Below are 25,519 nucleotides of genomic sequence, written 5' to 3'. Positions count from 1 at the left end.
ACTCAACTCCCTAGTTAAATGTAGTGTCCCTGTGAATATGGTTTAAATTACTACTCTGCTATGCCTTGTTTTGGGTGAGTAAAAGTAAAAAAAATATTCCTATCAACAAAATGTCATTATATAATTAAAAATAAACAGACACAAAAGCTTTATTATAATAAGTTCGTATTTGATATGTTTTTTTCTCCATTTAATTATGTACATGCATTTATTAGATTAATTTGATTTAATATTATTATTTTCTTTCTATCAACAGATACCAGATTGTTACCAGTTCTGTAAGTATATTATGTTTTTTCCATCTTAACGATTGCCATGTTTCGGTGTGTGTTTTATAAAGTTCTCTTATTCCCTTCTGCTCATTAAAGGGAGAGAAATCTTGGGGGAATCTATATAAAATTCTGCTTGCTCCTTCCTTGGTTAATCCATATGTTACACTTCAAAAACGGACAAATATAATTTTTAAAGGCCAAACCACTTCAAAAAAGGCCAAACTCGCAAAATTTTTCTTTAAAAAAGACCAATCTGGAAACTGGACAAGAATATGAGAGTGACCACCCTTTTATGTAGCCTTGTTTTCGAATAAAATAATAATAATAATAATAATAATAATAATAATAATAATAATAATAATAATAAAATTAAAAATAATAATATGAAAATAATAATAATTGTTATGTTTGACGTTCATCTTCGTCGCCAACTGTTATATTTGCAGGTTGAACCAAATACAAAAAGACTCAACAAAACATAGGTAGATCAATAAGAAGTGCATTAGGAAAAGTATATTTACAGTATATTTACATAATGGTTGTCAAGTAAGAGAGTCTTGGCTGGAGGACATATCTGCTCTCGGCTCAGCCTTTGGTGGTTTCTGGTTAACACACACTCAGACTAACCTAGTCTTGCTATTTGTGTGTAATATTATCCACATATGTAAATGAGTGGGTGCCACCACAACACCCTTCTCCCGAGATTTGAAATCACACAGATTTCAATATCTTTTTCACTTAGGATTTAACATTAATGGTTCATTAAACTTTCTTTTTCTACCTGATCTTCGGGGCTCAGGTGTATATTGAGGCGGTTCTAAATTAAAGGATTCGTATATGATGTACATGGTTCCCTCCTCTTCGACTGCTGTTGTATAATCACCATCTTGAATGTGGCGTTTTTTTTTATTTGGTTAAGGTGCCTTTTATGTATATTCTGTGGACCTTTAATCATGTATGTACAATCACCAATGCGTTTATCCACTACTCCACATTCCCAGTAAGAAGTGTTATTCCTGTAGCACTTGAAATGTACTCGATCTCCCAAGTTATATTTCTTTCTTATCATGTGTGTAGTGTTTCGGACAATTGCCTGTCTTGGCAATAGTTTATCAAACGCCGATTTCACCTTTCTGGCAAACATTAAATCAGCTGGTGATATGTTTGACGGTGTATTAGAGTGCGGTGTTATCCTATATATTTGCAAAAATTGTTGCAAAGCTTTTTCCGATGGTATCCCGATGGATTTTTTCAACGCTCGTTTTAACGCGTCCAAGAACCTCTCCGCGAGGTCGTTTGGTCTTGGATGGTACGGAGGAATAGTGATATACTTTACTTGGAACGTGTCACAAAATTCCTTAAAGTCTGTGGATGTGAATTGAGTTCCATTGTCAGTGACCAGTGTGTCTGGTACACCAAATCGTGCAAATAACTCGTGTAGGAATCCTATTGAGTTGTTCGTTGTTGGATTCCTGCAACGCATTACCTCAGGCCATTTTGTATAACTATCTACTACAATTAAATAGTAATTTTCTCCTACTGGACCAGCGAATTCCATGTGGATTTTCGACCATGGGTGGTCGGTTTTTGGCCAAGGTTTGTGTACTATAGGTGGGGATTTTGCCGCTAACTGACATCCTTTACATCTATTTATTGTTGTAGCTATGTCGATGTCCATGTTACGCCAGTATACGTAGCTTCTCATTAGAGACTTCACCCGATTTATCCCCGGATGTCCTGTGTGGAAGTCTCTCAAAATCCTCTTCTGCAACGTTTTAGGTATTACTACTCTCTCGCTATATAATAACACATCGTTACACATGGAAAAATTTCCTGAACCTTTTTGTCATTTATAATTTTTTCTTTTATATCATTTATGTATTCATCTTTATCGGCTTCTCTTTTAATGTCCGACAATGTTACCGGTAGTTCTTTAATGATGTTTGCTACCATATTTTTCACTTCAACGTTTGTTCGAATTGCTGCAATCACTGATTCTTCCAAATTATGGGTCTGTAGTATCAGTCTTGAAATGGCAAATCTTTTTCGATGCTAGATGTTGTAGCGGGAAATCGTAATTCAGTAGGATTGTACCCCAGCGCAGCAATCTATTTACGGTGTATACAGGCAATCCTTTTTTTGATCCATAGATTGTGACTAATGGTTTATGGTCGATTTCAAGTATAAAATGTCTACCATATAAATATCGGTGGAACTTAGACACTGCAAAGATTATACTCAACGCTTCTTTTACAATCAGTGAATACGCCTTCTCTGCTAGAAGCAGCGTTCTCGAAGCGTGAGCTATCGGCTTTCTAGATCCATTAGGCGTTATATGTTGAATGCATGCTCCTATGCCGTAGGAACTAGAGTCAATAACGACGACTATATTTAACTTTGTATCACAGTGAGCTAGAAATAATCCATATGTTAGTGCGCTCTTTATTTCGTCAAAAGCGGTTTGACATTCTTGCGTCCAGTTCCAAGGTGTGTACATTCTTTAGCAGCTCATTTAAGGGAGCTCGACAATTATGCATCCCTTCAATAAAAGATTGGTAATAATTTGCGAGTCCTAAGAAACTCTGCAAGGTTGTTACGTTATTAGGTGCTGGCATATTTTTTATTGCTGCGGATCTTTCTGGGTCTATAAATAATAATAATTATTAAATAATAATAATAAAATAATAATAATAATAATAAACAATAATAATAATAAAATAATAATAATAATAATAAAATAATAATAATAAATTAATAATAATAATAAATTAATAATAATAATAAAATAATAAAATAATAATAATAATCAAATAATTATAATAATAATAATAAAATAATAATAATAATAATAAAATAATAATAATAATAAAATAATAAAAATAATAATAAAATAATAATAATAAAATAATAATAATAATAAAAATAATAATAACAATAATAACAATAATAAAATAATCATAACATTAATAAAATAATACTAATAATAATAAAATAATAATAATGATAATGATAATAATAATAAAATTATAATAATAATAATAAAACGATAATAATAAAATAATAATAATAATAATAAAATAATAATAACAATATTACTAAAATAAGATAAAATAATATTAATAACCATAAAATAATACTACTAATAATAATAATATAATAATAAAATAATAATAATAACATAAAAATAATAACATAATAATGATAAAATAATAATAATAAAAATAATAATGAAATAATAATATTAAAATAATAATAAAAAATAATAATAAAATAATAATAAATAATAATAATAAAATAATAATAAATAATAATAATTATAATAAAATAATAATAATAAATTAATAATAATAATAATAATAAAATAATAATAAAATAATAATAATAATAAAATAATAAAATAATAATAATAATAATCATAAAATAATAAAATAATAAAATAGTAATAATAATAATAATAATAATAAAATAATAATAATAATAGCAATAATAATAATAATAATAATAATAATAATAATAATAATAATAATAATAATAATAATACTATATAATTGTGGTAATGGTGTGAGAAAAGAACTCATAATAATTTCGATGTGATGCGATTTTTTTACTGAAAAAAAATTTGCTAAATAATTTTACAATAATAATAATAATAATAATAATAATAATAATAATAATATAATATATACAAACACGACTATAATAATAATAATAATAATAATAATAATAATAATAATAATAATAATAATAATATAGGATACACACACGACTTATTTTACAATAATAATAATAATAATAATAATAATAATAATAGGATACAAACATGACTTTAAAGTCGCATTTAATTCTGCAGCCTGGGTTTCAGCCCTTAAGCGACCATCAATTAATATTAGAAAAAAAAATAAAAATTTAAACTTAATGTCGCATAAGTGAGCAGTTATAGTAAGCTTATATATAAGTTATATAGTGTTCAACAGCAGAAGCCGGAACATCGCATTACGTCTTGTTTAGCTGCTTCTCATAAATTCTCTTGATGTTTAATCCTTGTCTTTTTTAAGAAAGAAATGCTGCATATGTGTATATATATATATATATATATATATATATATATATATATATATATATATATATATATATATAATATTTTAATTATATAGACAAATACACTGTAATATTTGCTTATGTAAATAAAAATATTATATGTTGCTCTTTTTTATTAAAAAATCTTAATAACCTCGTTTTAGTTCATGGATTTTATCTCCTGAATATCTTTAACGCACAGCGGTTAGAAGCTCCGACTGTCGTTTGTGCGGTCGGGTTTCGATCCTGGCTTGAGGTACTTGCTTGTCTAGCCGCACTGGTGAGCTGTGAAACAGCGAAACAGTACTGTATGTGGATGACTATGTATATATATATATATATATATATATATATATATATATATATATATATTAGGAGGCCACCGGCGTTGCCCTGGAAATCTAAATAAAGACACACGTGTTTACCCGTTCCTGGAATCATTAGTGCAGTGAGCTACGATTACAGCCGGTTGGGAGATAATAAATGAATGTACACACACACACACACACACACACACACACACACACACACACATGCATGTATATGTATATGTGTATATATATGCATATATATATATATGTATATATATGCATACAGCCTTTGAGACTTTACATGACCGATCGTCACAGTCGATTGAAAATTTCTTGGGGCGACTAAAAGTCGTAAATCACTCACCCGCCCGTCGATAAAATTTCTGTAAATAAAGAAACGGGGAAAACTCATTTATTTTTCGACGCTCAAATATGTGGTGACTTAGAATGACCTATGTCTCATCATTTGTGAATTCTTTCATCTCTAGCTGTGAGACCTTTGGAATATCGTATTGAAAAAAGAGTGGCAACTCTAAAGGTCAACAAGAGGTCAAATGTACACATTCAGCTTATAATGAAAATGTCGCCTTCATTATGTCTCTGATTTTGAAATTCATTTGGAAAAAAATTCTTCGACGCTACAACTACATAATGCTTACAAAAGTAAAGACGAACATTTGAAAGAGGAAAAACGCATCGTTCCGTCAAGCACGCACCGAAAATTAAATTATACAACAAGTAAGTAATCAGTTTTCGCTTCAGTTTTATTTCTTCGTAGACAAACATTATTTATTCCAGGGACGATAAAAATATATCAAGGTATAAACAAATCTGGACATGAATTATAAAAATGTAAACACATAAAAATATCAAGACGGATGATTATTAGTAACATGTTATACATGATATCATATATCGACTTGCCTTGTAAAAAATAAAAATATAGAATAAATTTATAAAAAAACCTTTATTGTTTCATTAATAAAGCTTTTTAATTACTAGGTTAATCTATATGAATTTTGATGAAATTTTCAATGCTATATGATGCTAAATGTCCATTTTTATTATGATCTCGCTTCGAGTTTTGTTCAGTAATTATTGTAAGTAACTATTTCTGATTCTTTTGAGCTGCTAGGATGATTGTGTGTTTCAGAATATTTTTTCAATTAGAGACTTCATATTGAAATGTTTTAATCAAAAACTGAATCTCGTATATTTGTTTTGTATTTTAAAATATATTTATTTCAAGGGTGTGATTTTACATTATGTTTTCTTCGTGTATAAAGTTAGATATATTCGTTTTCTAACGGTACCAATAAACACAGTCTTGAATTATTTATATTTCAATTGTCATTTTGATACTATGTATCAGCATCCGAAGAAATGATTCTTATTTCTATGGAACAATAATATGAATGATGCTATATAAAGAAACTGGTGTTGTATTTTAAAGTTTTGTTGGATATTTACTGAAATGTTTGTAGTAATCAAATAGTTGATTTACAAGAGTTAAACAAATATGTTCTTGTTAGATTATATACACGGTAATCTCTTGAATTGTTGTAAAATTATTTACTATTATTGACTAAAACAAAGACATAAACTCGGACGAGTAAAACTATTATGGGGCGAGTAAATTTTCCCTCACACTCGACCGACGGTCGAGTGATTTTTTTTCAAATCTCAAAGGCTGTGCATATATATATACGTATATATATATATATATATATATATATATATATTAATAATAATAATAATAATAATAATAATAATAAACTTTACCAATATTAATAACATCCTGAAATGTTTGTAAATTTATTAAAATAATAAACTAATTAAAAAATAAAATAATTAATCAATGAAAAAAGATCACTAATATATAAATTGCTCAAAACCAGTTAGATTAATCTATTCCTTAAGATGAATCCAGAATGATTGAAAAGTACTTGGACTTGCAACAAATATGGCGATTATATCAGGCAGTTTCTGCCTGAAGTGAAGACCACTATTCGAAAGTTAGAAAGAATCAAAAATCGAATTAATAGACAAAAAACGTCTGTTTAATAATATATATATATGTGTGTGAGTATGTGTGTGTGTATGTGTGTGTGTTTTTGCGTTTGTGTGTTTTGTGTGTGTGTTTGTGTGTGTGTTTGTGTGTCTGTGTTTTTGTCTGTGTGTGTGTTTGTGTGTGTGTTTGTTTGTGTGTGTGTGTGTGTGTGTTTGCGTGTGCGTGTGTCCATTTATTTTCTCATAGTCAGTTCTTTGAAGACAAATGCAAGAGAGATATACAAAACAGTATTCAGGAGAAAGTAAAAATCCTAATAATTACAATATGGAATAATATATTAATGCTCTTACAAAAGCGATAAAACATGTCTTACGTGAATCAGAGAAGAAAGGGATTCATAAATAATGCATTGTGTCGATGCAAAAGTCTTTTTTTTTTTCCTTTAGTATTATTCAGGTTTGTATAAACTCATTTGAAACCATCGTAATCTATTTTATGCATATTTACTGAAACATGTTATTTTACTTTCAGCTTATTAACATATTTTTCTGCAATATTTTCACTCTTGTTCATTCGAAAACGACTTTCTTTATTCAAGAGGACAGGGATCACTGTTTATCATGATAATGTTCGTTCTCGCTTCGTACTACTGAACAAAGACATCCTAGATGAATTTGGTAGGGCAATCTTCTCCTGATCTAGATTCCTCGGATTATCACTTATTTGAAGCATTATGAAACCATCTAGATGGACTTAGTTTAACATCACGAGAGGAGATTAAACATAAGTTAGATTGATATTTCACATGAAAACTTAAAGAATTTTGAGAGGCATTTATGAACTCCTTCACAAATGGAATCAAATTATAAAGAATAAAAGTCGTAGCGTCACGAAAAAAGATTTTCAAAAAAAAAAAAAAAATTTAAATCAAAGAAATTTTTGTACTGACTTAATGTAAGTAAATATAACCTACTTTGCTGCTATGTTTACGAAGGATATACTGCTACCGAGAACGGCCAGGTAAATATATAAAGCCGATCGGACCGCGTCTGACGGTATGGGCATCGGCACGAGAAAAAAGAAAAGCTTTGTTCTGGATTTCACACATGCATAGAACGAGTTTTTCTTAACTTCTTGATAGAAGAGTTCTTGTTTCTTAGTGTCATTCAAGGGAGATAACGCTGATATGACCCGAGAAAGGTCACGGAATAATTCTTGAACAGACAATACAATAGTTTGTAAGTTAATTTTAATGCCGATATTCTGGAAACAAATAGTCGGTAAAAGTGGTCACATATATATAAAAAAAAAAAAAGAAGCGTGACACCGTATGATTATTTTTTCTCCCTCTTTTTCGGTTCGATCGCTGATGTGGCGACATGTAGTTAGTTTCTCTTCCATCCATACTGACCTTGTTGATGTGCTTTCGATACAGTAGCACTAGAAAACATCGGTAGGTCCGCTTTTACTATTTCCACATAATAATAAGATTTTATATGTATACATATTTTAGTCTTGAGTGTGATTTTTACAACGTTTCGGTCGATATAACCTCCAACTTTCTTCAGGTGTATATTTTCGAACTCGGGAATGTTTCTGTTGAACTCCACTTGCGGACCCGTGGCGCAGTGGTTAGAGTACAGGGAAAAATCAATTGTAAAAGTGATATTCTCCTGAAGGTTGAAGGTTCAATCCTCAGTATAGGCGAGCGAAAAAATACATTTGCGAATTACTTAGGACCTCTATCCAGTCATGGCTGACGGAACAAAAGCACTCTACCCCCGTGAAGTAAATAAAGGATTCCGCTTGAAATTCTGTCCAAATTCCCGGGTTCGATCGAAACGTTGTGAAAATCGCACTCAAGATGAGAACGGTAGTCCGATGAATAATAATAGAAATAATCAATCCTCATCTCAAAAATTCAGAAATGACATATTTTGCCCTATTACTTTTTAACAAAAATATATCTCGGTATATTATATGGTTAAATTTCAGCTGTGCGTATATTACAATTGGAAAGATACAGGGAAGTTTAGAATGGACCCTTAAGCAAGGATAACAGCCAAAAACGTTCCATATTTTTTGTTCTATGGAAATCAGAAAGTAACCTGCAATTCTATGCACCAGGACGTGTGGAGTAACCGATAAGGTACTGAGTAAAAAATTCCGTTCCAATTGACACTCTTCTGGAGGTTGAAGGTTCAATCCTCAGTGCTGGTGATACTAAATAATACTATTTGCGTATTGATTAAGATTTCTACTTCAGATATGGCTGACAGAACAAGAACACACCACTCCTGTGGATTAAATAAAATGTTTTGTTCGAAATTCCGTGCAAATTCCAGAGACCGACAGAAAGATTCCCGAGTTCAACAAGATACACTTAAAGAAGGTTGGAGGTTACATCGGCTGAAAAGTTGTGAGAATGTCCAGATTATACAAATCCTTTTAACATGTTTCACTCTTCTGTTCCCAATGTGATGTTAGTGTTGACTTTTCTGTTGTATTAGGAACAGTTTACGACAAAGATTTGAGGCTTCTGTTGTAAAGCAGTCAACCGTAATTGTGAAAATAGGAAGAGAGAGAGAGAGACCGAAATGTTCAAGTTCATATACGAGGGGCGTTCCGAAAGTAATACCTCCTATTTTTTTTTTATTCTGTCCGAATGCGTTAGAAGGTACACGAGTGTACAGTAAAGTCGCGACCTTACCCTTTGGCCTTGACCTTTAAAAATGTCTGCGCTATCCTTAGATCGGAGACCATCGTCATGTCAGGTTTAGTCATGATCGGCCCAGTGGTGTGGGTTGTAGGAGAATTGCACACACACACACACACACACACACACACACACACACACACACGCACAAGCGAATGTGTGTATGTGTGTATGCATGATCAAATGTATATATATATATATATATATGTCTCTGCATGTATGTATATTTATATGAATAGCTGACCCCAATAACTAGCTAAATAAATATAAGATAGGTAATTAGATACTAATGTATTTGATTTAGGTTAACTCATGAGATTTTTTGAATTGCACTGAAACGATAATACATCAATCAATGAAACAAAATGAATTCAAAAGACACAAAAGCAACGAATAAAACGCGTCAAAGCTTTGATGGATGGTAAAGATTTAAATACTGAATGAAAAGAACTGTCTGGTCAGTATTTGAATCTGAGGAATGATTAGGGACAGATGAGGGCAGGATAAACTCAATAAGTCTTTAGAGTTTCTGATGGATTTCCCGTCTAATTATTCCGACTCAAAACAGATACATCTGAAACGTGGACACAAAAAACGGATGTACCTAAGTTTTGTCCTTTCAGTCTGTGCGATTATCGATGAAAAACCGATTTCAATCAGATCAATCACAAACGAATTCACAGACTCACCAGTTCGCGTTAAATCTACGAATTGAGTAACGTTGAGTTTGGTAAGTACTAGATCGGTAACTATTTGGGAATACCAGGCGCTGTGTGTAGGATGACGTCAACACCTACCGGTAAGTACTACACACACACACACAAAAAAAAAACTAACGTTGTCATCTTCTCTAAACGGGATATAAATGCGACTGGGAACCACTTGTAGAATTCCATAGTTCCTAGACAGTTTTTCCTTCTGAGAAAGCCGGTTCAACCCGCCTAGGATGAGTTTCGCTGTCTTTTTAAGCCTTACGGACCCCCCCCCCCCAAATAAAAAGTCGTAATTAAAAAAAGATAACTTTAAAACTATTTACAAAAACAAGATCTGACATATTGGAATGGAAGATCGACATCAGATTCGTCGAATGATTGGATCATTCTACCTCTACAAAAAATATCTCCCTTTCGAAGCAAGCCTTTGTAGAATTCCATTTTTCCTAAACACTTCTTTCCTTCTGAGAAAACCGGTTTAATAGTCAAATACCTCATAATATAGACAACTGAAGCCACATCTGTGAGGGGGGGACTGCTAAAAGTATTTTTCCTGCCTTGACACAGTACAAAACCGTATTCGAAATCTAGTGGGTGACGACCTTTTCCTCTACCTAATTCCTCTTTCTCATAGCAGGAACCTTGCGAGTTTATCTCTTATTTACCATTACTTTTATGGTAGGTGCTCGACTGAGCTTCAATTTATAATCCCTCTTGTAAAGCTTTCGCAACAAATGCTCTTCCGACTATAACAATTGTCAACAATTTCCTTCACTTTTTTATCTGTGCATAAAATTAAACGAAAATTCCATGAACAGAGTCTCTTTCCTCGATCTTTCCATCCGTGGAACACAATACTGTGGTGATGTTTCCCAGATGACTACAACGTGGTCGTTTTCAAGTCTAATGTAAGTTCTTTTTGGGATGTCCTTTTACACTTAATCCATAGCCAAGTTCCACCATTTCTGATCATCACGGTGTGGTCTCGCCGTCTACTCAACACTCATTAACTATTGTCCTTGAATGGCCTCCAGACCTTGAGGAGCGGTAACTCCAAGCAAGAGCAAGTTTAAAAACACAGATCAATCCTGACTGATCAAAGAAAATTGCATTTTAAAAAATAATCTTAAAACTCTTGTAATATTTTTGGCATAATTCATATTAGTAGGTATTTACCGCCGTCCCAAAATGAGGATATATGACACAAGTTTAGGTGTGCAGAGTCAAACTAGTGTCTCAAGAAGGAATATTCTGGCTCTGCAAAAAATGTCTGAGTAGGCACGTCGTCATTCCTCGGTGAGAACGTTTCAGGCAACAAGCGATAAACTTGTTCCATCCAGAAAGCCGGGTGACAAAGCTTGGGAGGCTGACCCCTTAGGGATACCCAGAACGGTTGATTTAGCCCGACAGCCAAAAGACCACTGAAATGGTTAGTCTCCGGCTGACAGATTGTTGAGATCAGAACCTTGATCGATGTGTATCCCCACTCGTAGCAGAACACCAAACGGATGGCGCGAATTTAAGGAATTGGTACCAATAAATATTTATTTACAATAAAAAAAAAATATATATGTTTAAACTAAAAAATGTGACACAATACCGAAAAGGGAGTTCGGTATTCTCTATCTATTGCTAACTATGCTAACCTAGCTAGTTCCTGCTTTCACTCATCTTTCACCAAAATACCGCATTTGTGATATATATATATATATATATATATATATATATATATATATATATATATATATATATGTATATGTATATGTAAACTCCGCGGATTAAGAACTATCCACTTATCAAGTGTTTCCTTTTCAAATTAAATATGTTTTTAACTCTTTTTCAAAGTGTTTTTTAACATGCGTTATTAACTGTTTGCTCGTATTGTATATATATATATATATATATATATATATATTTATATTTATATTTAATAAAAGAGACCCTAAAAATTTTAAAATATGAAGATATAAAAAATGCAACCACACTATTAAATTCAAGACAGTAACTAATATTCACATGCAGTCATAAACGTTGGTTTAAATTTAATAAATATAAACCACCTTAAATCATTAAAAATTACTTATTAGTAAAAATAGATTACAATTTTTTTTTTTAAATTAAGTTAGACTAATTATCCCCCTTACACCCTTTAAATAAAAAAAGTAAAGAAAATATGACTAATTATCCCCCTTACATTATGTAATTACACAAACAACATTCGAAATATAAACCGTAGCGTCTTTAAATCAAAAGTACGCTAACGGAAATAATTTATTGCACGGGCGTCCTCCCCTTTTAAAATTCATCATTCAATAAGGTAAAAAGCTATAGAAAACATCTAAATGAATATTTTAACCATAGTTCCTGATTTCAAAAGGCGAAAAATTAAAAGGTAAATTTATATATTATTTTATGTACATACCTGCATATCTATGTATATGTATGTATGTGTCTATTTTTTCATATATATGCATGTATATATTTGTAATGTACTTAAAGCAAACTTATAATTTAAATTCAAATCTATATTTTACTCTATTTCTTTTCTATCTCTAACCCATATTAATTTTCTTATAAATTTTAAATCCAGACCTTTTAAATTTAATTTTTTTCAGATACATCTGCCTTACTTTTAATGCTAGGTTTATTTATAGTGTCTTTTAAATTTAATAAAAACCCTTCAAAATTTGCTGACGAGGAGACCTTGCTTATTAAAAACTATGCGTAATAATTATTATACGTAACTTGGTGTCTACCACAATAAAAAGCATTGTTTTCGGAAACGATCGTACAGATAATTGATTTTGTTGTTGTTCCTTCTTATGAAACGGATTTTTAATTTAATTATAATTTGATTTTTAAATTTTCAATTATCAATCACATTACTTAATATTGAATTAGCTCTAGGATATTTACCTATCGAGCTTATTATATATCTAAATTACAACGAGCACTTTTTCTTTCCTGTATTTTAATTAAACTAGTATTTTCACTGTTACATTGAAATACACTCAGCTTTTCAGACTATTGTTCTAATCTCCTTTAAATATATATATATATATATATATATATATATATATAAATATATATATATATATATATTCTTCGATTATCATAAGAACTCTTTTCAAGACTAACCTACTTAAAACTCATATTTTGTGACAATTAGTGTGGCTATGATCACAAAGATTTCGACGATTATATTTATAGCCAGGTATGATAAGTACGAACCATTAATGTAACACAATCGGTGTATAAAATATATTGGATGTTTTTAATTTATCAGTTATAGTTTTTCCTGTTCTATGTTTACGTTGGCGGGATGAATACTATCACATTTTTTTTTAGAATTCTTTACTATTCAAAGCTTCTCTGACTGGATTGATACTTTTAATTTTTCGCAGTTTGATCATTTTCTTTACTCTAAGATTTCTTTTACCATATCTTTCTTATTTATTTTTCTATTACAAGAATCATTTTTCCATTTCAAGAGTCATTTTTATTACAAGAATCATTTTTTATTGCAAGAATCATTTTTATTGCAAGAATCATTTTGATGCAAGAATCATTTTTTCCTATTCAAATATCATTTTTCTATTGAATGAATCATTTTTTTTATTTAAGGATCATTTTTCTATTGCAACAATCATTTTTTTATTGAAAAATCATTTTATTAAAAGAATCATTTTATTATTAAAAGAATCATTTTTCTATTACGAGAATCATTTTTCCATTTCAAGAATCATTTTTTTTTAAATAATCATTTTTCTATTGCAAGAATGATTTTTTATTGCAAGAATCATTTTTTTATTTCTAGAATAATTTCTCTATTACAAGTATCATTTTTATTGAAAGAATTATATTTTACAAGAATTATTCCTCTATTGCAAGAATCATTTTTATTACGAGAATCGTTTTTTCTATTTCAAGAATCATTTTATTACAAGAATCTTTTGTCTATTTCAAGAATTATTTTTCTATTGCAAAAATAATTTTTATATTGCAAGAATATTTTTTTTTATTCTGAGAATTATTTTACTATTTCAAGAATCATACTTCTATTACTGATTTCTTGTAGACAAGAATTAATAATTTTGATTATTTGGATTATTCTGGTCAATTTTTTTATGTTGGTTGTTATTTCGGTTGTATTTTTTTGGTACGTTTTTTCTTGAGTAGCTTATATATGGTTGGTGCAGAAATAATGTCGTTTTGTATATAAAGTTGAACGTCAAAAACGACATTATTTTTGTACAAACCTAATATTATTTTCGTCCAAGGGATACATATTTACTTCTTTTGCAAGAAGTTTAATTAAATTAACTAGAGCATAGATTACCCTTACGCCTATCAGATAAGTTCCAAAATTAATAATGGTCCGTAGTTTGAAAAGGGATTCCATACATTAAAAATATATAAGCATATGCACATATATTATCTTATATATAAATATATTAATACCCCACATATTTTATATAAAATGCAAAGATAAAAAGCCACACAAATATTTTCCAGAATCATATAAGCAAAAATCATATACACTAGACACTTCTCTCATAAACAGTCCCTTCTTATTACCCTCTCACGCTAATAATACTATAATTTTCAATATTCTAAACAAACTAGGAATTCCAATAATACAAACAATATCACAAACTATAAAACAAGCATTAAAAACAACAAAACATTTTTAAAACAAAGACATATCCAACGCAGACATATGTAATGTCCCATGCCATAATTGCCATCACAAATGTGTTGGTGAAATTCAACGCTGGCTGGATAAAAGCGATATTAAATAAAATAGCAATTCTCTAAATTCATTATTCTCTCATTCATTGCAGCATGACTATTCTTTTAATTTCAAAGAAGCAAAAGTCGTAAAATTTATTTCAAATAATTCTGGGCAAAGACTTATTGAATCATTGCTTATCGAAAACTCAGACACAATTAAGCAGTGCTCAGATTACTCAAACTTATTTCGTTTAATAAGTAAACCCAAATTAAAAGTTCAAAACTTCAATTTAAACACAAATTACCATCACTTCCCCATAAAAATGTTATCTTTAATAATTAATACATACAATCAGTCAATGGAGAATAAACTACGATACACTCATTTCATTTTAATTACACATCTGCATTTGAATCATAACGACTGTTTTTATTCCCAGAAGAACATAAATTGCATCATATCTATATATTAAAATAGTTAAACATCTATATGACGTTAAAAGATATCGCTCACTTCACAACGCTATAGACATTTTGACATGCCGACAACTTTTTCGCTCTGAAATAGAACAAATACATCTTTTTCAGAAATATATTTTCCAATCTGAACTGATATTATATTTTCTTCAATTTATTCATCCTTAGGAAGTCTTGAAATAAAGACGAAACGTTGATGACCATGTAATGTGGTTTGTTCTTTTTTCATCTCTGCATGTTGTTGGAATATTATTTTCTTTATTGTAATATTCTTTATTGTAATTATATATATAGGTAAACTTCCACCAAAAAATATAACCTATAATTATTAATATATATATAATCAATCAATAATTAATAAAACAAAAATACACTCATTTCATTCCATTTACACACCCTCATTTGAATCATAACGACTGTATTCATCCCAAAAAGAACATAAATTGCAGCATGTATTTTTAAACATCTAAACGGCTATATGACGTCAAAAAAATCTCACTCCACAAAGCCATACATATTTTTAAAATGCCAACAACTTTTTCGTTTTTAAATTGAACAAATTCATCTTTTTCATAAGTATATTTTCAAATATCGTATTGGCATTTTATTTTCTACAATTTAATCATTCTAAGAAAATCTAAAAATAAAGACGAAGCGTTGATGAACATATAACTTGGTTTGTTTCTTTTTCCTTCCTCCATACATACGAGTAGCGTGCAATAAGTAATGCCCCTGCCCCACTTCCAGTTGACTGATCTAGCTGAAATTTTCCATGTGCAATGATTTATATCTCTACGGGTTATGTGGCAAATTAAAGCTCTGAATTAATTGTTGTTTCTGTTTTACAGGTGTTTGAACTGAGTCAGGTGTGAAATGGAGCCTGTTGAATTTCGAGCAGTGATCTGGTTTTTGTATTTGAAATGACGCACACCACACGAAACTTTTGATGAAATGAAAGAAACTTATGGTGATAATGCCCCATCATATGTCCTTGTAAAACGCTGGCATCGCGAATTAAAATATAGCCGGAAGTCTGTGGAAACAGCTCCCAGAACTGGTCGTCCCCCTTCTGCTATGGATGAGGCATCTGTTCGTCAAGTTGAGGCTGCCATTTTGGAAGATCGGCGCATTACTATTCGCCAAATAGCCCAAGATGTCAAGATTAGTACAGGGTCTGGGGAAACTATCATTCATGACTATTTGCATATGCATAAGGTGTCTGCCAGATGGATACCCAGGTTGCTCACACTATTCCAGAAGCGAGATCGCATCGAGTGCTCGAGGATGAATTTGGAGATGTGCCAAGAAGATGAGTCAAAGTTTTTCAAAAGACTGATTACAATACAGTGGAAGCACTTGACTCACCACCTCCAAAGAAGGCAAGGGTGCCGCCCTCCGCTGGCAAGGACTTCTGGGACCAGGATGAAGTAGTGATGACAGATTTCCTGATATAGGGTACCACAATTACAGGAGCCTATTATGCTTCACTTTTGAGGAAATTAAGGGAAGCTATCAAAGTCAAGAGGCGGGGCAAGATCAGCAAAGGTACCCTCCTCGTGCAGGACAACGCTCTGGTCCACAACTCGCATGTCGCCAAATCAGAAGCACGGGCGTGCGGTTATGAAATCCGACCCCATCCTCCTTACTCTCCTAACCTTGCACCTTCTGATTTTCACCGCTTCCCAGCCATGAAGTTGTTTTTGAAAGGAAAGCGTTTCCCAGATGATGCAGCCTTGATTTCTGAAGTCACGTCGTGGTTGGAGGAGCTGCATCAACCGATGGGAGAAATGCATAACTCTGGGTGGATGCTATGTATAGAAAGACTAATAACTGTGCCAAGTTTCGTTGCTCTACTGCTATAGGAAGTGGGTGAGGGGCATTACTTATTGCACGCCCCTCGTATATATATATATATATATATATATATATATATATATATATATATAGAGAGAGAGAGAGAGAGAGAGAATATATATATATATATATATATATATATATATAATATTGATAAAACTAAAATATTTAAACAGTTTGTTATCCAGATGTTTTTAAATAGTATAAAATTAACCAGAATATATTAATAAAAGAAATTGAAAACTGTATAATGTATAAAATATATTATTTAAAAAAATTGATAGTGTGTGTATACACACACACACACACACACACACATATATACACACACACACACACACACACACACATATATATATATATATATATATATATATATATATATACACACACACACACACACACACATATATATATATATATATATATATATAACTTTTATATATTTTTAATAAATAAATAAGAATGTAAATATATAAGGTACCAATAATTGTCGGGTGATAAGTAGTATAATGGATTAATCCTAATCTTATAAATACATAAATGGTAACTTTACACATATATCCATTTTGAATTTTGAGACAAGGACGAATTTCACAGGTAATGAACACATTGTATATAACATGAATATGTTAACCAAAGTAATCATGAGCCGGTAACTAGATCCAATATCTGGAACACTTATTGTTCTTGTGATGAAGGGAGGTGGTGTTTTATCAACACTGCTGGAAGCTATGATTTAATATACTGTTTTGTTTTTAAATTCCCTAAAACAGTGTTTTCTGGTAAACAACTGATAATCCCTTAAATTAAAATTAGGACTATTGTGAATTCGGAAGCGCAGATTGGTGCGATGATTGCAAGCGATTAAACGACTTACTGACTAAATAGTTTTCTAACGAATGATATATCTATATCGTTGTAAAGGTTTTAAAAAATCTCCCAAGAATAAATATATATATATGTGTGTGTGTGTGTGTGTGTGTGTGTGTGTGTGTGTGTGTGTGTGTGTGTGTGTGTGTGTGTGTGTTTTGGGACGATTAATCGGAATCAGTATCGGGGATCGGAAAATCGGAACATTTGAGGGTATCGGAATCGGTATCAGAATCGAAAAAGTGTGTGCCTATTGTCCGATGCCAAAACGATTCTTGTAATTGTCTTTTTTACTTGATTTTATCTAAAGCAAAACCTTCTATTACTGGTAATAACGATAAAATAGCACGTATTTATCGATTTTGTTTAAAAAACTAAAATCGAGAAAACATCATTTTGTTTAGTAAAACTAAAATCGAGAAAACATCACCCACAGGTGTATTTTTACGTTTAGAAAAATATCTGCTCATTTGATACGTATTTTATGGTAACTGGGAAAAATAACAAATCTATAGTTAATTAATTAGAGATTTGTAAAGAATCAGAATCGGAATCAGTAATTGTATCGAAATCGGGAATTTAGTACGGAATTGGTAATTATATCGGAATCAGGAAAATATTGAAATCGTCCCATCCCCAATGTATATATCCTGGCTTGAGGTAGTTACCTATCTAGCCGCACTGATGAGCTGTGAAACAGTGAAACAGTACTGTATGTGGATGACTATAATGCTCCCTATCTTGGGTTGAGCATATTGAGAAGTGATACACGAATTCCCATTAGCGTATAAGCGACGCTCTTTGTGTAAACAAATCGATCGGAGGCATTTGGACGATGTCAAAACATCGTTAATTCATTACCCACACAGCATCAGCCGTATAGCGTAATGGTGAGAAGTCTTGATTGTCATTTGGGCGGTCTGGTTTCGATCCTGGCTTGAGGCAGTTGCCTATCTAGCTGCACCGATGAGCTGTGAAACAGCGAAACAGTACTGTATGTGAATATATATATATATATATATATATATATATATATATATATATATAAGAATCAACACATCTGCCCTACTGAGGGTTGATTGTGTAGCAAGGTACTTTTAGATTCTTAGAGACCCTTAACCCAACAAATGCAAAAATAGGTAGATCGAAGGCCTGCACTCAGAATAAATAATAGAAAATATTCGAAGCAGATAAAATGAATGAAGTATTAATGTGCTAGAAACAACGAGTTAAAATAACTATACAATTTGATAACAAAATCAATGTTCTTTACACGTACTTCAGTCCTTTATCTTCCTTGTTTGACGCCGCCGTTTCTCTTCATCATCGACGTTTTGTTGAGTGAATGCAATGCAAATAAACATTTTTATTTAATGTAAAAAAGACATAGGTAAACGTTTGCTGAAAGTTTCTTAATTTTTCTATTTTAAAGAAATTGACTTATGAGCTAGGTAGCTTAACGTTTTCTTGACTAATTATTATTTCGTTAATTTCTTAACGGCATAATCACGTTTGGCACACCGGTTCCCGCCAGATCACCGAAGTCAAACAATGATGAGCCTGGCCAGTGCCAGATGGGTGACCATTTGGGACTTCCAGCTGCTGTATGTGCTCTCCGCTTATCTCAGCATTGTTTCCAGTCGTCCTGGACTTGTTCTTGCCACTGAACTCCAGCAGTACTGATTCAGGAGATGTGTGGTTGGAGATTGCGCAACTCTTGTCACACAATTACATGCGCAGCTGCCCCTACAGGGAGTATTCTTTGTCTTTCGAGACTGAACGGAGGTATCGAATTTCTTAACTTAACTGAAATAAGTGACATGCGAACAGATGCTAAGTCGGTCTAACATTTCGCACTTAGCGATTATCAATGTTTTCTACATTATTGACAACCTGCCTTGCTACACCCATGGTAAACTCCCACTATTCGATGTCTCCCGATCGACTTCCACGGACAGGCTGATTGGAAAACCTTTATTTTACTCTCACAAGAAAAATGTAACATCATTCGTCATCTAGACTCATACCTCTGTTTTGTCTAATGATTTGACCTTTCATTTTGTTTTGATCTGAGATGTCCGCTATCCTTGATTCAACCCTGGGAATGATTCTGCTTTGCAGATTATGGCTATTATGACATACAGTGTGATCCTTGTTAAAAGCAACACTAGCCGACTTAATTCCGGTTGTTGTAGAGTCCTTGATATATTAAGAGTTGTGGTTAATAGCGGCAAAAAAAAAATTGGATTTCTGAGTGGCGTGTTTGCGTCCTGTCCTATCAATCGCGCCATTTTCATTAAGTCAGGTTCAACAGTTTTATTAACTCATGCAATTGAAGTTTACGTCCTGGACGCCATATTGTTGTGTTCCAAAATCTGTTTTCCCCGACAATGAAATTCTCGTATCTTTTTACGTAACATCTTAAAAGGGGAGACCACCAACGTGTGTATTATTTTATGCATTAGTTCGACGCGTTTCGTTTTATTCTACCTGATTCTATCGGAGAAATCAATACCAACAGGATGCCAGCAAATTCATGCGAATTTCGTTTGAACTTATCCTTTGTTTGTTTGTTTTTAATTTATTTTTTTTGTTATACTATAATATATCACCACTTATCGAGGTTCAAACCCATTCGAAATAAGGATTATTGAGATGAATGAATGAATTGACAGCTTGGGGTTATTTATTTACCTCCCACAACGACGTGATGCGCCACAAAAGTCGGAAAGTAGGATTGAAAAGCCAGCGTCCTTGAGGAAGAGTACTCTAGTTTGTAAAAAATGCTTGAGTAACCCCATCAGCGTTCATTAGTAGGGGACGTCTCAGGCGATTAGACATAAATTAACCAATTATCAAAAAAAGAAGAAAAAGCTTGAGTAGACTCAGCAGCATTCCCTGGTAGGGAAGCCACAGACGATTTACATGAAACTAACTCTTTCTCAGAGGAAGGAGGCAAAGCCTAGGAGTGTGGACCTTCTATAACACATGAGCAGAAACATAATTCAGTTAACAAGGAACAAATCATCTCAATAATAGCCTACAGTGTGTTGGTTTTAGTGCCGAGGTAAAAATGGCTTATGACTAAAATTGACAGTTAAATGATGAAAAAAAATGAAAGCATTGAAAAGATTTACATATTACTTACCTAATAAAACAATAGCCGACCCAGAAAACAGCGATTATTTTCCCTTTGTCAGAAACGCCAGTCAACAGAAAAAGAATTAATGAAAGTAACGAAACTGTATCAACGTTTTTATTGAAGGAAAATAAAAAGGTCGGTATTAGGCTGAGCCAATATTTTCACTTCAGAATGATTAAGCGAATTAAATTGAAGGAGACGAAACGAACTGATTATGAAATAAACATTCGAGAGAGCCAACGCCATTGCTTCAGATATCTTTGTATTGTTATTCGAGGAGCGTAGTGCAATGCCGTCACTTGGTTGCCTCTTGACTAAAATGTTTGCAGGCATTATTTGATTGGCATTTCCAACCATTCCGCCATTATTAAAACCTTTTGCTGCGGCTCATACATTTCGAAGAAATACTTGACATTTTAGTAATCAAGTCGTGGATCTTTTCCGTTTTGTGTTTGCTACGTCGTAGTTTCCCTTTAATAGCGGTTCGACGTCATGCTAACATTCTCCAATGCATTGCCTCCTCCTTTGAAGCAGAGTAGAAAGAGTAATATTGTCACGAAATCATCTTCCTCTTTGAGAGGGTTAACTAGGATCAAGGTTAATGGGTTCGGTTTATTAGATCATTTTTTAAACTAGGTTTGTAAGCTAAGTTTATAAGTTAGGCTTATAGGTTAGGTTTATAAGTTAATTTTATAAGCTAGGTTTGTAAGCTAGGTTTATAAGCTAGCTCTATAAGTTAGGTATATAAGTTAGGTTTATAAGTTAGGTTTAATAGGTAGGTTTATAAGTTAGTTTTAGAAACTAGCTTTATAAGCTAGGTTTATAAGCTAGGTTAAATAAATTAGCTTTGTAAATAGGTTTAAAAGCTAGGTTTAATAGTTAGGGTTATAGGCTAGGTTTATAAATTAGGTTTATAAGCTAGGTGTATAAGTTAAGTTTAATAGTTAGATATATAAGCTAGGTTTATAAGCTAGGTTTATGAGCTAGGTTTATTAGTTGGGTTTATAAGCTAGGTTTATAAATTAGGTTAAATAGTAAGGTTTATAAGCTAGGTTTATAAGATATGTTAAATAGTTTGTTTTATAAGCTACGTTTATAAGCGAGATTTAACAGTTTGTTTTATAAGCTATGTTTATAAATTAGATTTATAAATTAGATTTATAAATTAGATTTATAAATTAGGTTTATAAATTAGATTTATAAATTAGATTTATAAATTAGATTTATAAATTAGATTTATAAATTAGATTTATAAATTAGATTTATAAATTAGATTTATAAATTAGATTTATAAATTAGGTTTATAAATTAGATTTATAAATTAGATTTATAAATTAGATTTATAAATTAGATTTATAAATTAGATTTATAAATTAGATTTATAAATTAGGTTTATAAATTAGATTTATAAATTAGATTTATAAATTAGATTTATAAATTAGATTTATAAATTAGATTTATAAATTAGATTTATAAATTAGATTTATAAATTAGATTTATAAATTAGATTTATAAATTAGATTTATAAATTAGATTTATAAATTAGATTTATAAATTAGATTTATAAATTAGATTTATAAATTAGATTTATAAATTAGATTTATAAATTAGATTTATAAATTAGATTTATAAATTAGGTTTATAAATTAGATTTATAAATTAGATTTATAAATTAGATTTATAAATTAGGTTTATAAATTAGATTTATAAATTAGGTTTATAAATTAGATTTATAAATTAGATTTATAAATTAGATTTATAAATTAGATTTATAAATTAGATTTATAAATTAGATTTATAAATTAGATTTATAAATTAGATTTATAAATTAGATTTATAAATTAGGTTTATAAATTAGATTTATAAATTAGATTTATAAATTAGATTTATAAATTAGATTTATAAATTAGATTTATAAATTAGATTTATAAATTAGATTTATAAATTAGATTTATAAATTAGATTTATAAATTAGATTTATAAATTAGATTTATAAATTAGATTTATAAATTAGATTTATAAATTAGATTTATAAATTAGATTTATAAATTAGATTTATAAATTAGGTTTATAAATTAGGTTTATAAGCTAGGTTTAGGGGCACTGTAGTTAAAACAATTCCAATCAGTGGTTAGAATTAAACGGGAGTGGCACCAATCCAATACGCCGATAAAAATGCTGCATCACTTTCTCTCCAAAGGGAAAATTCAATGTTTTGTGTGTTACAATCAAATAACATATGTTTTTATCGAATTCAAATGAACTAACCATAATCTGTACAATTAAATCGTTGTGATTCTTTAACCTTCTAATGTGCAAATTATTTTCATAGAATAATTTTAATCTGATGATCATATGCAGCTATTAAAACTGCCATCAAAAAAGGTTGACATAAAGATAATGACAAAAATGCACATCGAAATAAATGATATAATATTTTACAAAAAGTAGAAACAAAGAAAATAACACACAAATATGATAGATAGGTAAAAGACATGAAAGCGACAACAGATACATGCGAGAAAAAGACTCGGGGAATAAGGTAATGTGTTTGCAAAAATGTATATAAATAAGTAAAGAAATATCGAATCTGTTCCTATAAAAAATACAACGCTATACGTTACTTTATGCTTAAATCTTGGCCAATCTATTAGCTTCTTACCTCGTTGGCACTTTTAGAGACTAAAGAAAAATTACTACTGTATTGAATTGACCAACGAACGAAGCGCCCCTCTCTTCATGAGTACAGTGCTCCGTCGTCCTCTGGTGGTTAACTCTCCATGTGGATGCCCTCTTTCTCTGGAATCAAAGTTTGCATTACAGTATGAGCAAAATAACTGAGTTTGAAAATACTAGTTTTATTGAGCTGTTGACGTTGCCTTCCTTTCTGCTAGTGAAGGGAAGAAGCAATATAAGAGCTGCATATGTCTGGGGCCTGGTCTCTTCGTTTATAATCGATTTTAAGTAATTACTTATCTCGTTTCATCGCTTCAATCTTCCAACTCAGAATCCTCGCTCTTTTGTGTCTATCTTGTGTGACGTCATTTACTTGTGCGACGGCGTAAAATTGACCCAAAGTTCAACTATTTGACCCCGTTTGATTTTATTTCCTGTTTAAGTGCTAACGTGTCCCCTGCGAATTTATATATTCAAAACATTACTTACTTTTTATAAGGGGTAGGGTTGAGATTAGCTAAGGCCGTGGATTAGGGTTGACCCTAAGAGCAACGCTGAGTCTCCTTGCTAGTAAAAGTGGGAATTTATTGTGTGTCTTTTATTGGACCACGTGAGATTGGACACCATCTTGAATAAAAACTTCCCCAAAGAAAAAAATAAACATAAAACCAAAAATAAAAGAAAACAAATAAATCGTATTATCTCAATTCTTCGCACTACTTTTCTCATCTTGAGAGGACCTGTGGCGTAGTGGATAAAAGTGCTTGGTTTCCAATTGTAACATTACACTCTTCTGAGAGGGGGGGATGAAGATTAAATCCTCAGACGAACGACATTAAAAAATACAATTGCGAATTACTTATGACTTATATCCAGTCTTGGCTGATGGAACGAGGTCATGCTACCCCCGTTGATTAAGTAGAATCACGTATCAAATTCCGTGCAGATTCCGACTTCGACAGAAAGATTTCCAAATTCGACGGAAGGATTCCCGAGTTCGAAAAGATACACCTAAAAAAGGTCGTAGGTTACATCAACTGAAAAGTTGTGAAATTAACACTCAAGATGAGAACAATAATCCGAAGAATCCAAATAATAGGAATAATTAATCCTCATCTAAAAAATTCCAAAACTTAAATAATTTGATATTTAAAATTACAAAATTTTTGTAAGACAAAAGAAATTAAATAAATAACTATGCATATGTTTTAATTTGACTCTACCATAAATTCGATTTTAAAACAATTTAAACACAATCTAGTAACGAAATTTCGATTAGCTGCAGGCAGTAAACATAAAAAAAATTGCCTTTCAAAATAACGCCAAATACGCGTGAGTAAATGACAGCCAAATAGCTATCACTACCGTTCATCAACACGATCAGAGTAAGCAGTACGGGTCTAATACTTTCATACAGGAACCAATAGTTTCTCCGTCTTGGACAGAGTAAAATAAAAAATCTCTAACCTAATGAATCTCACACTGTTTAACAAGCTCCACATCTGGAACAATTGTCGAAATGTATCTATGTGCTTCCATGGAATATGCTCCGACTAACTGTCTGCACTTATTCACCCTCAAAGTCAAACATCCCGACGGATAATACTTCATTCATTGTAGAGGTCCCAATACTCCGGAAGACTTTCTACTCTAATATCTTTTT

General features: G+C 31.2%; 1 protein-coding gene across 1 annotated transcript in view; it reads left to right on the top strand.

Annotated features, from left to right (window-relative positions):
- The first annotated feature begins 261 nt into the window (after positions 1-261).
- Positions 262-25,519, top strand: part of LOC145277923 (sodium channel protein 1 brain-like) — a 1,166,286-nt gene continuing 1,141,028 nt past the window's right edge. The window contains exon 1 of the mRNA XM_080129995.1: positions 262-278. The gene's annotated coding sequence lies outside the window, so the exon portion shown is untranslated. The remainder of the gene's footprint in view (positions 279-25,519) is intronic.

The sequence above is a fragment of the Euprymna scolopes genome, chromosome 6, assembly GCF_053919585.1.
Source record: "Euprymna scolopes isolate OS-2025 chromosome 6, ASM5391958v1, whole genome shotgun sequence".
In the NCBI taxonomy this organism is placed as follows: domain Eukaryota; kingdom Metazoa; phylum Mollusca; class Cephalopoda; order Sepiida; family Sepiolidae; genus Euprymna; species Euprymna scolopes.
The sequence above is the reverse complement of the archived record's forward strand: the minus strand, read 5'-3'. Positions and strand labels throughout refer to the sequence as shown.